Raw genomic sequence first — 14,317 nt, 5'->3', positions numbered from 1 at the left:
TTAATAATAGCAAATTTATTGGGCGAGGAGCATTTGGTCCGGTTTATCATGGAGTCATTCAAGGGAGACAGCAGGAGAGAAATGCTAATGGCCAGCATGTAGCTGTTAAGTGCTCCAGAAACAAACTCGAGCAAGCAATGATTCAGGGGCAAGTAAGTTAATTTTAACACAATTATTTAGGGTTTGGTTCTTTTCTTCTTCTTTTTTTCTCCTTAACTGAATCTATGTATATATATATATATATATATATATATATATATATATATATATATATATATATATATATATATGTTAACTTACCATTTATCTGCCATGATTTTCTATTGATCGTCTAATGGGTTCTAGTGTTGACATGATAATCTTCATTCTCTTCAGGCTGAAATTGAGTACTTGCCAAAAGCGATGCATCAGAATATCATTAAGCTGATTGGCTACTGCGAAACTCAAGAAAAGTTCTACCTTGTGTATGCATTCATGCGAAATGGAACTGTCTTGGATAAGTTAACAGGTTTTCTCCCATTATTCATTACATTGTTCCAAAAAAAGAGTTTTACCAGTAGAGACAAAATTTGTCATTCTGCAGCAGTAATAACACAATTTCCCCAAGTCTCTTGCCAGAAAGAAAGCCAGATTGATTGACTTAGATAACACAGTCTAAGCATCAGTCAAGACCTTAGTATTGCATTTTAAAATCACATTACGTGTGAAATCAGTAAAGCCACCAGAATTCTTCACTTTATGAATGACGATTAAAGCAGTGAAGCAGCTTCTCATTATTGAAAAATCCAACAAAACGATGCAAACATCCTTTTTAATCACAACCTCAATATTTGTCGAAAAATATGTCATGATACCCATCAGGGCCAAGGGCTTTACCGTCTCCAGTGCTAGATATAGCATTCTTAGTTCTTAATCAGTAACAGGAATCTGAAGCCCATCATTCTCTTCTTCACTCAACACCCTTCCTTCCTTCATGATAGCAGCATCCACATGTTCTTTATTCAGTAAAGAATCACTAAATAAAGATTTATAAAAGTCAACCATACCCTTCGCAATTCCTCCATGATCAAATATAACAGCATCATCCCCAAGCTTGATACAAGAGAGACCTTGTTGATTAGAACTATGTTTTTGAATAAGTTATGTTAGCTAACAACTGGTGTATAATTGTACATATATAGGTCTGGACTGGAACAAAACTATTAGAATTATCAAAGGAGTTGCATGTGCTATACAGAAGCTACACGGCCTTACACCTCCACTTATCCATAGAGATCTAAAGCTGGACAATATTTTGCTGGATAAGGTAAACCACATATATTACAACCTTTCTAAATTGTCATCTTCTTCCTGAAAGTTTAACTTCTACCTTTTATTTGATTCGAACTAATGAGCAGGATTTTACCCCAAAACTAGCTGATTTTGGTAGAGTTACACCAGAGGAAGAACATGTGGAATCAGGTAAAAGAATATTTTAGTGGTTATTCTTTTGTTGGTAATTGTTTTCATGAGATAGTATGTTTATGTAGCTAGTGTTGTACAAGTTTATCCAAACCCAGTTCAATTTTTTTAAAATTTTTTTTATGTTGTCCCAACTTTTCATACTAAAGATGATTTAGGGTTTTAATTATTTACATGATAAATTTTAATTTAATCTATGACTTGCATAGAATAGTTTGATATCATACAACATATTTTTAGGAGTTAGAAATTGAACAAAAAAACATGTTAGAAAAATTCCAAATGTATCAAAAAACATGTTTGATATATTATTGGGTTGTTAGTGTGAAATGATGTAAAGCTTTTTTCTTCTATTCATTAAATGAAATTTCTTCTTTTTCTAATAAATAAAATTAAGTATTAGATGATGAATAATATATTATATTATTTAAAGTTAATAAATATGTATTTAGTGAGTTTCAGTTTTTGGTGTTGGGTTTAGAGAAAAAAGATTATTCTTATTATCTAAACTTAACAGTTTATTGCATGCATGAGCAGGAACTAAAGCATATGATATTTACAGATTTGGGGAGATAATATTACAACTAATCATGAAGGAGAAGACTAGCTACTGTATTGGAGCTAGTGTACCTTGGGGCATTGGTGGTTTAGCAAGCAGAACTTATTTTTCAAATGAACAAGTAGTACATGTAACCCTAACAAGCACAGGCTGCTCTAGACAAGCTGCTGAGGCCATCACAGAGATTGCATTGGACTGTCTCCATCCCAAACCATCAGAACGACCCACCATAGATCTAGTTCTTGAGAAGCTTAAAAATCTATAGAGCAAGCAAGCAGAAGAGAAAAGAGAAAATCCTTCATGGCAAAATTCTATCTTATAATCCTATTTCTATTAATGTTTGATATCAACTTTCCTATAGGAGAGTATATTCAATTAAAACTTTTAAAGATTTTTGTGGAGTTTAAAATTCAGGGTGTATTCGATAGTAACTTTTAAAGACTTTGTATAGGTGGTGATGTATTCAATATTGACTTTTAAAGACTTTAAAAAGTCTGTAGAAATTAGAAAGTATTCAATTACAACTTCTTTTAAAGTCTTTAAAAGTAGATTAATATTCGAAAAGTCATTAATTTTTATAGACATAGACTTTTATATATTTTTAATAATTTTTTATGCATTGTTATGAATAAAAATTCTTAAGATCTGTCTTTCATTTTTTTTCAAGATTTCAATAAATTTTTTCTGAAAACTCATATTTTTTCTTTTCAAATTTTCCCACATTATCGTGTTCATTTCTTTTTACTGTATTCTCCATCTTAAAAATATAAAAAAATTGATAAAACTCATAAACTAAAAATTATTTACTAATAATATTTGTTTATACTCGCACATATAAAAAATTTAATTAAAAATTTTTAATTTAATTTTAAAATGACCATCATAAAAATATGAATTTTAAATGAAGCATTTTGTGAATTATCTTGAGCAAACAACACCACCATTTAGACTTCCAGGTTTTATTAGGAAGATTTATTTTTCTATTGTTAAACGTGATTGTTGTCTGATTAGGTATTTATCAATGAATTAGTAAGTATTATTATTATTGGTCTAAGTATTTATCAAATAAGTAATAAACATAATATAACAAGTATGACATAAATTTAGTGGTTTAATCGAGACAAATTGTAATTAGATAATTCTTTTAAAAAAAATTATTTATAGTATTAATGTTGTGAGATAGGAAATCTAAAAATAATATGAATTTGACACAACAATGAAATGAAGTCTGATACTTGTGTATAGAGTTGCATATAATATTATGTGGAATAATATTTAAAATAATAGTATATGCAAAAAGAAAATGAAGAAAATAATAAAAGTAAAACGATTAAATTTATTTTTAAATAATTAAATAATAGATAAATAATAGTTTGTAAAAATCAATAAAGGTCTATCCATGTTTATAAAAGTATTTTTAAGTAAAATTTGTGAAAGTCATTTATAAAATCATAAATTTTTTTAAAGTAATTCATTTAAAACAAAAAATCTATAAAAATTTTAAAAAATGTTAATTGAATACCTGTTATATTAAAACTGTGAGTGTTTATTTTTCCCTAATGAGATGATTTTTCTATTCTTTTTTTCTTTTGGCCTCTTTTTCAATTCAGCATTTATTTGCATATCTGATTCATATGAAAGTGTCCAAATTAACTGGGTAGTTACAGGCTTCATGCAAAGTTACTAAGAAAGGAACTCAGGGAAACCATTTTACTTCTTTTTTTTTTCTCTTTTGCAGAAAGAGGTACTTTCTAAAAGCTGCATATGCATGCTGCCATAACATAAACCTTTCTAAATTATGCAATACAAGACAAAAATTAAACTTGATACAAAAACATATATACAAAACAGAACAAATAAATACTATAATTAAGAAAATATTAAATTTTCTATGAGAAAAAGAAAAGGTATAAAAGATATAAATCATTGGAACCTTATGTATGTGCTTATGAATTCAAATAAATCTAATTGTCCTGTTTATCATCAAAGAAACAGATATAAAAGAAAAATGGAAAGAATCAGAAACTAATGAAGCAAACCTGCAACTTTCACCTTCATTTCTGCAACCCAAAAACAAAAACAAAAAAGAGAAGAAGAAAGAAATTGACAGAGATATAACAGATATAGAGCCATGAAATGGGATCTAAGGTTTAAAGAAAGAGAAGTGTAAGATACCTTTAGCTTTCTTCATCTCAAGATCTAGTCTTTGCCTTAAGCTTTTAACCCTCGCCCCCCATTGACTTCAAAAAGAGCAAACAGAAAATGCCAATATATATGCCAGTCCTTCTGTTATTTAATTGGTTGTTGTGAAGTCTATGAAGACTTGAAAAAAATATAGAGAGACTTAAGCCTAGAAGACTTATAAATGTATATATATGTAGTTTTAGCTTATAATAAGGTCCTCTTGAATTCAAAAAGGTAGATGAAATGAAAGAGCTTAGCAATGGCAACAGCCAACAGAGTCAAAATGGCAGTGTCTTTCTTTTGTATAAATTGATGCCCAGTTAACATTTGCTCGGGTTATAGGCTTTGCGCTTATGGACTTCAAAATGTTGCATCATCTCGTTCTCGGGTTTGCCTATTTGGGCTGAGAAAACATACTTGCCCAAATTGCTGTATCAGAATATCATTGAGTTTATTGGCTATTGCGAAAGTCCAGAAAGACTCTTATCTTTTCTATCCATTTATGCAAAATGGCAGTGTGTTCAGTAAATTATCAGGTAATTTTTAATTTTATATTCATATATTGCCGGTGAATGAAAAAATAAAATAAAATAAAAAATTCATTTGCTCTTTATAATTTAATACATATCTTTTTACTGTTACTGTAATTTTCTTGATTGTTGTTATAGTTCTTGACTGCAGTAGAGCCCTTAAGATTATGAAGGGGACGGCATGTGCAATTCAGAAGCTGCGTAGGCAAGAGCCACCGCTCATCCATGGGGATTTAAGGCTCAACAACGTTTTGTTGGATAAGGTGACCCACAAAATTATCTAATAAAGACCATACTAATAAATTAACCACTGTTCTGGGCTACTGTTCTTGAACAGGATTTCACTCCCAAACTAGCTGATTCTGGTATGGTTACTTCGGAGGGAGAGAATTTACAGTCAAGTAAGTATTTGTGGTGATGGACAATGGCAATTGCTTTACTTAATAATGATTAGATCAATAATTCCAAAGTGTGTAAGTTGAAAAAAATGCTCATTCTGACATAATAATATAATCTTATAAACAGGAACCAGACTAGAAGACATTTACGGCTTAGGCGTGATGACATTACAAGTAATGATGAAGAAAAAGAATGCCTCATTGCTGCCTGGAGTTAGAATTCCATGGCACATAAGCGAGCAGGCAAGCAGAATTTACTTACAACAAAAGCATGCAGTGGATTTAGCATTAATAACCACGGGATGCACCAAAAGAGCTGCCACTGCAATTAGACTGTGTCGAGGCCAAAGCATCTGAGCGCCCAACCATTGCTGAAGTCATTCTTAGGCTTAAAAATTTACAGGCCAAGAAACCCTGATTATACAGAAACTTGCCATCACAAAAATGAATTACTCCACCACATAAGAGAAAAGTTAAGTAAGAAATTATAACTTCTCCTACACTACTCTTTGTATATAGTCCTTCAAAGAGTTTTAACACAGATGTATATCCAAAATTTCAATTTGAAACTTTAGTTAAGTTAGAATAGACTCTTAACATCTCATCTACGTGCCTTTAGATTATATATGACTTATATTTTATTTAATACTATATCTAAAAAAGATTAATTAAAATTTTGAGAAAGAAAAAAAAGAAAAGTAAAGAAAACTAAGCCAGCTGTATGGGATAGTTTGTTACGTATTTGTTATTTGTTTTTTTTCTTTTCTATTTTTTTGTTCCTATCTTTAGATCAGTTTTTTTGTTATTATTCCTTTTGTTCCCTTTTGTAATCTCGAACTATAAATAAGAGATAAGCATATGCTATAAGTGTTTTTTCTTTGTGCCATTAATCAATTTTCTTCTTTGTTTCTCTTCATGGTATCAGAGCGGTTAGCTCGAAACAGGAGATTCCATTTTTGCAAATATATAACCATTGTTGCTGATTCTTCAAACAGCAGCCAAAAAACAAATCATTCACAAAACAATGATTCACCAGGAATGCCTCTTATTTCTACTCTAATGAATGAAAATAATTACATACCTTGGAGTAGATCTGTGAAACTAGCTCTTGGAGCTAAAGACAAACTCGGTTACATCAATGGTGAGATTGCAAAATCAGCATCAACTGCTAAGAAATATAAAATGTGGAAGAAAACTGATTGTCTAGTAGCTGCTTGGATTTTGAGTTCTATTTCAAAGGAGCATGCTGAGGGATTCATCTATTGCAGCTCTACTAAGGATCTATGGGAAGAAATACAATAAAGACTTGAAGAGAGTAATGGTCCTCTGGAATATCAAATTCAGAGAGAAATTAATAATCTCAAACAAGATAATATGTCTATGTCTCTCTACTATACCAAACTGAAGAAATTATAGGATGAAATGAGTAGTATGGTGCCTATACCTCATTGTGATTGTACTGGATGCAACTGTGATGTTATGAAACAAATAAATGTTATGAGAAACAGGAGTAGAGTGATGCAATTCCTCATGGGACTTAATGATACTTTTGAACATGTTCGAGGTAATTTATTGTTGCTAGATCCATTACCTAGTGTTAATAAGATCCATTCTATAATCTTAATCTTAAGGGATGAAAGGCAGAAAGTTGTTTATAATAGCGCTCCTAACAATACAGAAGTTATTGCTGCAATAGTTGCAAGGGGTGCTAATTTGAAATCTGAAAATACAGAGAACATAATTAAGAAGGATGTTAATAATTACTGTACTCATTGCAAGAAGAAGGCCATTTAAGAGAAGAATGTTTTAAACTAATTAGCTATCCTGACTGGATGAAAGAAAAATTTAATCAACAAAAGAATAAGAAGGGCAATTGGAACAGAACTCAATATAGATTTGCTGCTCAGATTAGTGTGCTAGAAGCTGACAATCCTTGTGAGGAAGAAAGTACCAATTTTACTTCCAACAATCCTGAAATCAGCAATATGATATGTAATTTGGTGCAACAAGAAATACAAAAGATGCTGAAGGGCAACAATACCATTAAAGCAAATTTTGTTGGTACCACTGATTATGCAGGTAATGTTTTATCTCAAGCTTTTTCAGCACAATGTGGTAGTGATGTTGATAAATGGATTATTGATTTTGGAGCCACTAATCACATGTCACCATCTGTTTCTCAATTCCATAATCTAACTAAAATACCTATCAATTTGCCTATTCATTTACTAAATGGTAAAACGTCTTCTGTTAGCAACACATGATCAGTTTCCTTGCATTCTAAAATGCATCTAAAACAAGTTCTTCATGTTCCTAATTTTAAATATAATTTGATGTCTATCAATTGTCACGACTCGATCTATGGACCCGTGACCGGCACTAGGGAATGGGTAGGCTTAAGACTACTAAATCCCGTAGTAAGCTTGACTATTCAGTAACTCAATCAAATTAAAATCCGAACTCAATCTAAAGCACTTTAATCTTAAATCAACAGGTACTATAAATTAAATTCAGTCCGCCAGCATAATTAGGTGAGACTTGAATTTATTTAAAATTACGAACTCATAAGTCTAAAAATTTCTACTGCGGCGAATCTAAAATTTTACAAGTCAATCATACCAAAATCAATTACATCAACTCGATGATGAAGGAGTCGAGTTGCTAGATAAGGACTCCGGAAAGACTAACAATCACTTGAAAAACGTGAAATTGAGACAGTCAGTCTCGAGAGTGAGTTAAAATCATATATCCCAAAAATAAATATAAACACTTCAATAAAATATTTGCTTAATTTAAAATAAAAAATACATGTCATGCTAATATTCTGCAAAATAAAATAAAATAAATTTTTACTTCATGCCACGAGACAGAGTACCTCAGCAGAATTCTAATCCTAACACGAACCTCTCGACTCTCTCATTCCAACAGAACTGGTGCCTAGAGAGCGAAGCTCGACCAAGGTCCTTAACTCCAGTCCGGTCACTTAATTATCACTATCAGTCTTAGCCTTTCAGCTCTCTTACTCCAATAACACTGGCGCTCAGAGAGCGAAGCTCGACCAGGGTTTTTAAATCCAGTCCAGTCACTTCAGTTTCCAGATAAGCCGACGCCTAGATAGCAATGCTCGACCAGGGACCTTTACTCTGGCAAACACATTCTATTCAGCCTAGAAAGCGATACTCGACCACAACAAGTCCTAAATTTACTCTTTTACCCTTTTATTATCAGTCTCGGATTCATACCAGTGCGCACGCGGTCCTGATGCAACCCATCAGGTGGCATGTTCAACTATCGTCCCATCCCGAGTCAACACGAAAACATAAAATCATAATGCAGTAAATGAAACATATATGAATAATGATTAAATAAATAATTAAAATATTAAATTATTTAATTAGAACTATCACGTAAAAATCTTAGCATGACAGGTGAACAGATATATGACTTTAACTCACACCTCTGACGACCTCCTAACTCTGCTCCAATGTCTCGGTGGAGCGAGCTGAACTGATGGATTATCTAATCACGGGAAACAATTTAATCAATAACATTGAAACATTTGACAATTAACACTAGGTCTAGACTCCTAGGACTGACTGTTTAAGAATCTCGACTCGGAAGAATCCTATTGAAAATTCGGCAAAACCTCCCCTAAATTATGGATATTTACTCCCCGTAAAACGGGTACAAGACCTGCGAGAAAATATTTCAAATTTCCAACAATTTATTTTAATGGAAGTCGGGTCCCCAAGACCTCACTATTTTTCCCGACGCCACACATCACAAATCACGATTAATGGCAGACAGTCTGACAATTAATTACTTTAACTCACAATATTTTCTAATGTTCAACACAATTCAATAAACACATAAATTTTACTAATGAATTCTAAAATCAACGGACTAGAGAATTATCGAGACGTTTGATCGCTCGGTCAACTCCCCTCCAGCCGGCGGAGTCCGATCGACGATCCGAATGCACCAACGAACTCGAAACAACACGCTGATGACAATTCCAGCTTCCGATCTTCCGATCCGACCCCCGATCATCTAAAGAGTTTTATGGACGATCTCGGCTGTCAATTTTTAAATGGAGTCTGATCGCCTCGAAACCGGTGCCATTGGAAAGCTTAAGCTGAGGGGAGTCCAGATATATCCTCCAATCAGCCAAAGCTCGCCGCAAAAGCCAGAAAATGCGGCTGCCAACACCTCATTGGAACTCCCTCCTCCGGCCGCCAAAGTCGATGCCGCTACTCCCAAAATGAAGCCCTCAACTCACCGGTCACTTTGAGACAAAAAATGCCGCCATTGGACGCCAGAAACGCTTGGAACGGCGGCAAGAAAGCCATTACTGCTTCCTTGCGTCTTCCTCGCCTTGGCACCTTGATCGAGCCTCCCACTCTTCCGGCTCTCCCCTCCTCTCTTCTTCTTCCCCGATCTCCTTCTTCTCCTTTTCTTTTCTTCTTTTTTTTTTCCCTTTCTTTCCTTATCAGCATTTAGTCCCTGAACTTTTCGTTTTTACCATTTAGTCCCTCAACTTCTTTAATTACCAACAATTTCGCCATGCATAATTCCTAATTAACCCTTCAACTTTTCTTTAGCTTTTCAATTAAGCCCCTAACTATTTAATTTGGGCCAAACTAGAATTATTAAAAATAGAGAATTACTTATCTACCCTTACTTTTAATTATAAAATTACCAAAAAGCCCTTGTCGACATATTTAATTACAAAAATACCAAACATACAAATTTTCATTAAAATCCTATATTAATAAAATTATATTTTTAATCCTTATTCCAAAATAAATTTCCAATTTAATCCTAACACTTAATTAATTTAAATAATTAATTTACTAAATATTTTCCAATTAAAATCAACACCATTTGTTAATTAAAATTTATCATTCTCTGATTATTCTTTTATAAAAAAGTTATTTACTAATTCTTTCATAACTCTAAAATATAGAATTTTAATTCATATATTCATTTTGGAGAAAATTGAATGACCGAAAATATAATTTATTTTTCATTGAATTTACTTAATTTATTTCTTAAAAATCAAATTAATTGGATATAGAAAATAACTCCCTTATTTGTCTAGCATTAAAATTCTATTTAAATCATCCCAATTAAATCAAATAAAAATAAAGTAAAATTATTAAATAAGAACTCGTTTATTAATTATTACTAATACTATTATTATTAAAGAAAATTTTCGGGTATTACATCAGTAAACTTACTAAATCGGCAAACATCAAAATAACTTTCTATCCTAATGGTTGTATTTTCCAGGACCAGAATGAGATCATTCTTGCCATAGGGAGAGAGAGCAAGGGACTTTATCTTCTGGAACATAGTAGTTTTATTTTTAGTAAAGCATAATTAAATCATGTTACTAGTTTTTGTTCTTACAGTAGGAATCTTCAAGAAGTTTTGGCTGTAACTAAAAAACCTGCAGTTTGTGCAGCTAGTAAACATATCATCAGCTCTGCCATTTGGCACTCTAGACATGCTTCTTATTCTAAACTTGTTCATATTTTAGAACTCAATGTTAAAGCAATCGATTCTGATCAAATATGTCATATTTTTCCTTTAGCTAAACAACATAGAATGCCTTTCTCTGCTAGTGAGATCAAAACTGAATTATTTTTTGAATTAATTCATATGGATTTTTGGGGACCTTACAAACAAGCATCTCTTACAAGGGCTCATTACTTCTTGACTATTGTTAATGATTATACTAGGGCAACTTGGAATTTTTTTTTAAAAGACACAACACAAGTGTTTAACACTTTTGAAACCTTTTTGAACATGGTGAGAACTCAATTCATTCAACTTGTCAAAATGGTTCGTACTGACAATGGGACTGAATTTATCAATTTGAATTTTATATCTCTTTTGCAAAAACATGGTATAACTCATCGGAAAACTGCTCCTTATTCTTCACAGCAAAATGGGGTAGTTGAGAGAAAGCATATTCATATCTTACAAGTTGTTAGGGCCATCAGGTTTCAATCTTCTTTACCAATACATTTTTGGGGTAAGTGTGTGTTAACAACAACTTATTTGATTAATTTGTTGCCTTCTGTTGCCTTAAACTGGTCAATACCTAAGAATCTTTGGTTGTCTATGCTATGCTGTAAGTACAGAACCTCATAAGTTAAAATTTGCTGCTAGATCAATCAAATGTATTTTTTTTAGGATATCCATCTGGACAGAAAGCTTATAAATTGCTTGATCTAAAAAACAAAAGGATAATTATAAATAGAAATGTTATCTTCCATGAAAATTGTTTTCCTTATAAAATAAGTCCTCTTTCTGCTTCTCATTCACCATGTTTGTCCTTCAACATAGATGAAATCATAATGAGTAGTTAGAATCTGATATTAGTAATTCTATACATACATTTCCTATTGAGTCTTCTCTTGATGTTGCTCCTTCCGAGTCTTCCCCATTTTCCATTGAGATAGCTTCATCTACTCATTCTTTTGTTCCTAGAAATATTGATCCTGCTGACCATATTTCCACTCCTCAAGTCACAACAAAAAGTGTCAGAGTGAGTGAACCTCCAAGCTGGCTCCAAGAATTTGTCATTCCTGTAAAACCAAATCTCAAATCGGTTAACACTACTTTTATACGCTCAGCTTTTACACAACCCATTTTCTCATCTGCTTACTTGTCCTTTCTGGCTCAAATTCACACTGACTATGAACCAACACACTACTACTAATCTTGTAAGGATGAAAGATGGTTGCAGGCTATAAATGAGGAGCTTCATGCCTTAGAGAGGAATGATACTTGAGTTCTCACTACTTTACCTCTAGGTAAGAAAGCTATTGGTACAAAATGGGTTTACAAGATCAAAAGATTAGAGAGGAATGATACTTGAGTTCTCACTACTTTACCTCTAAGTAAGAGAGCTATTGGTACAAAATGGGTTTACAAGATCAAAAGAAAAAGTGATGGCAGCATTGACAAATTCAAGGCCAGACTTGTAGTAAAGGGGTATAGTCAACTGGAAGGCATAGACTTCTATGAAGTTTTTCACCAATGGAAAAGTTGGTTACTGTCAGGCTGTTCTTAATCATTGTTGTGCATTTTAAATGGCCTTTGCACCGAATTGATATAAATAATGCTTTTTTACATGGTTATTTGGATGAAGAATTTTTTTTACAGCTGCCACTTGGTTATTCAAAAGCTAAATCTTCTGAAGTCTGCAAGTTAAATAGGTCTTTATATGGGCTTAAACAGGCTTCGAGACAATGGAACATTGAATTCACCACTACTCTCTTAGAGCTTGGTTTTAAGCAATCATCTAATGATTACTGTCTATTTATAAGACACACTGATGAACAATTTACAGCTGCAATAATGTATGTTGATGATGTTTTACTCATTGGAAATTCAGAGGATGCCATTCAATCTGTCAAAATTTTCCTTCATTCAAAGTTCACTATCAAGGATCTTGGTTATGCTAAGTATTTTCTTGGATTGGAGATAGCAAGGGGATCCACATGTGCTTTTATTAACTAGAGAAAATATATCCTAGACATCTTACAAGATGCAGGCTTATCAAATGCTAAGGACGCCAATACTCCTTTGCATTCGGGTGTTAAATTTAGTAGTTCGGATTCTACTAAAATGGCATCTCTTGATCGCTTTCGAAAGTTGATTGGCAGGTTACTATATCTCAATTTATTCAGGCATGATATCTCATTTTCTGTTCAACAGTTGAGTTAGTTCATGCAAGCACCAATAGAAAATCAGTGGAATACAACCCTTCATCTTCTTAGATATTTGAAAGGGACATTCTCTCAGAGTTTATTTCTCCCTACTGGCACTTCTCTTCAGCTCATAGCCTTTTGTGATGCTAACTAGGCAGCTTGTTCAAACACTCGCAAGTCCATCACAGGTTTTTGCATCTTTCTTGGGAACTCTCTCCTTTCTTGGAAGGCCAAAAAGCAAAGCACCATCTCAAAATCTTCTACAGAAGCTGAGTACCGTAGTATGTCTAATACTGTCTATGAGCTTCAATGGATCAGTTACTTACTGCAGGATTTTGGTTTTAAGCTTAATCTTCCTATTCCTCTATTCTGTGATAATAAAGCTGCCATTCATATGGCTACGAATCATGTTTTCTATGAATGAACCAAGCATTTGGACATTGATTGTCATCATGTTCGGAATCAACTGAAGGCTGACTTTCTTGTTCCCACCCATGTTCCTTCTAAGCAATAAGTGACAGACATCCTAACTAAGCACCACTATCTTTGCTCCAATTTGGGATTGGTCCATTTACCAAACCAATCTCCAACTTAACACGGGGGGTTGTAAAAAAAGCTAAGCCAACTGTATGGGATAGTTTGTTAGTTTGTTACATATTTGTTATTTGTTCTTTTTCCTTTCTGTTTTTTTTATTCCTATTTTTAGATCAGTTCTTTTGCTATTATTCCTTTTGTTCCCTTTTATGATATGGAATTATAAATAAGAGAAAAGCATATGCTGTAAGTATGTTTTTTTGTGCCATTAATCAATTTTTTTTTTTATTCTTTGTTTCTCTTCAAAAAAGAACAAATATAACTGAAACAATGTGTGCTTTTAAATTCATAGCTTTATTTTGCAACAAATGTAAGCCATGAATAGGGATCCGATCCAAGATTTAAATAAATAGACAACAATATTTATAAGATCCCTTTAGATTCCTTCTCATCCTGCATGATCTCAACATAAGCAATTGAGCAAGCAGAACTTACTTAGAAAAGTAACATAGAATTAAAAATATCACTACATCTCTTTGCTTCCATTCCAATGTCCCAGAGCATAAGTGAGGAATTCCAATCTTTACGAATATACTAATTCATAAATAAAAATATATATAACTTTTATTAAGTTCCACATAAAGCACAAGTATTAAATTAGTTATAACTAAATTTTGAGAAAATAAATTTTAATATTTTCTTTTTATGTTTTTTATATAAAAAATCACTTATTTTCAAATCAAAATAAAAAAATTTCACTTTATTTATTTCAAATTTATCCTTTACATTTTAAATATTACTCAAGTACCAACTAATAGTAGGTAAATATATTTTATAAATTTTACAAATTCTTAATAAATTTTTTAAAATAAAAATAGAAAAAACTCTCTACAATTAAATAAGTTATATAATATCTACACTATATTT

At 32.3% G+C, this 14,317-nt stretch overlaps 2 long non-coding RNA genes across 3 annotated transcripts; one reads left to right on the top strand and one right to left on the bottom strand.

Moving 5' to 3' along the window:
* Positions 1-443: 443 nt before the first annotated feature.
* LOC112536834 lies at positions 444-4,518 on the bottom strand. Of its 2 annotated transcripts, XR_007216242.1 has the most exons (3): positions 4,196-4,518; positions 4,060-4,080; positions 444-2,279 (listed from the first exon to the last, which is right to left on the bottom strand). It is a non-coding gene; the product is annotated as an uncharacterized LOC112536834 (long non-coding RNA). The 2 variants fall into 2 exon arrangements; XR_003080770.2 differs by having other exon boundaries at positions 4,060-4,518.
* Positions 4,519-4,784: 266 nt separating this feature from the next.
* On the top strand, positions 4,785-6,637 carry LOC125370460. Its single transcript, XR_007216475.1, has 2 exons — positions 4,785-5,135; positions 5,260-6,637. It is a non-coding gene; the product is annotated as an uncharacterized LOC125370460 (long non-coding RNA).
* Positions 6,638-14,317: the final 7,680 nt, after the last annotated feature.

This window comes from Ricinus communis, chromosome 6 (assembly GCF_019578655.1).
Source record: "Ricinus communis isolate WT05 ecotype wild-type chromosome 6, ASM1957865v1, whole genome shotgun sequence".
Taxonomy (NCBI): domain Eukaryota; kingdom Viridiplantae; phylum Streptophyta; class Magnoliopsida; order Malpighiales; family Euphorbiaceae; genus Ricinus; species Ricinus communis.
This window is presented reverse-complemented; position numbering and strand designations above follow the sequence as displayed.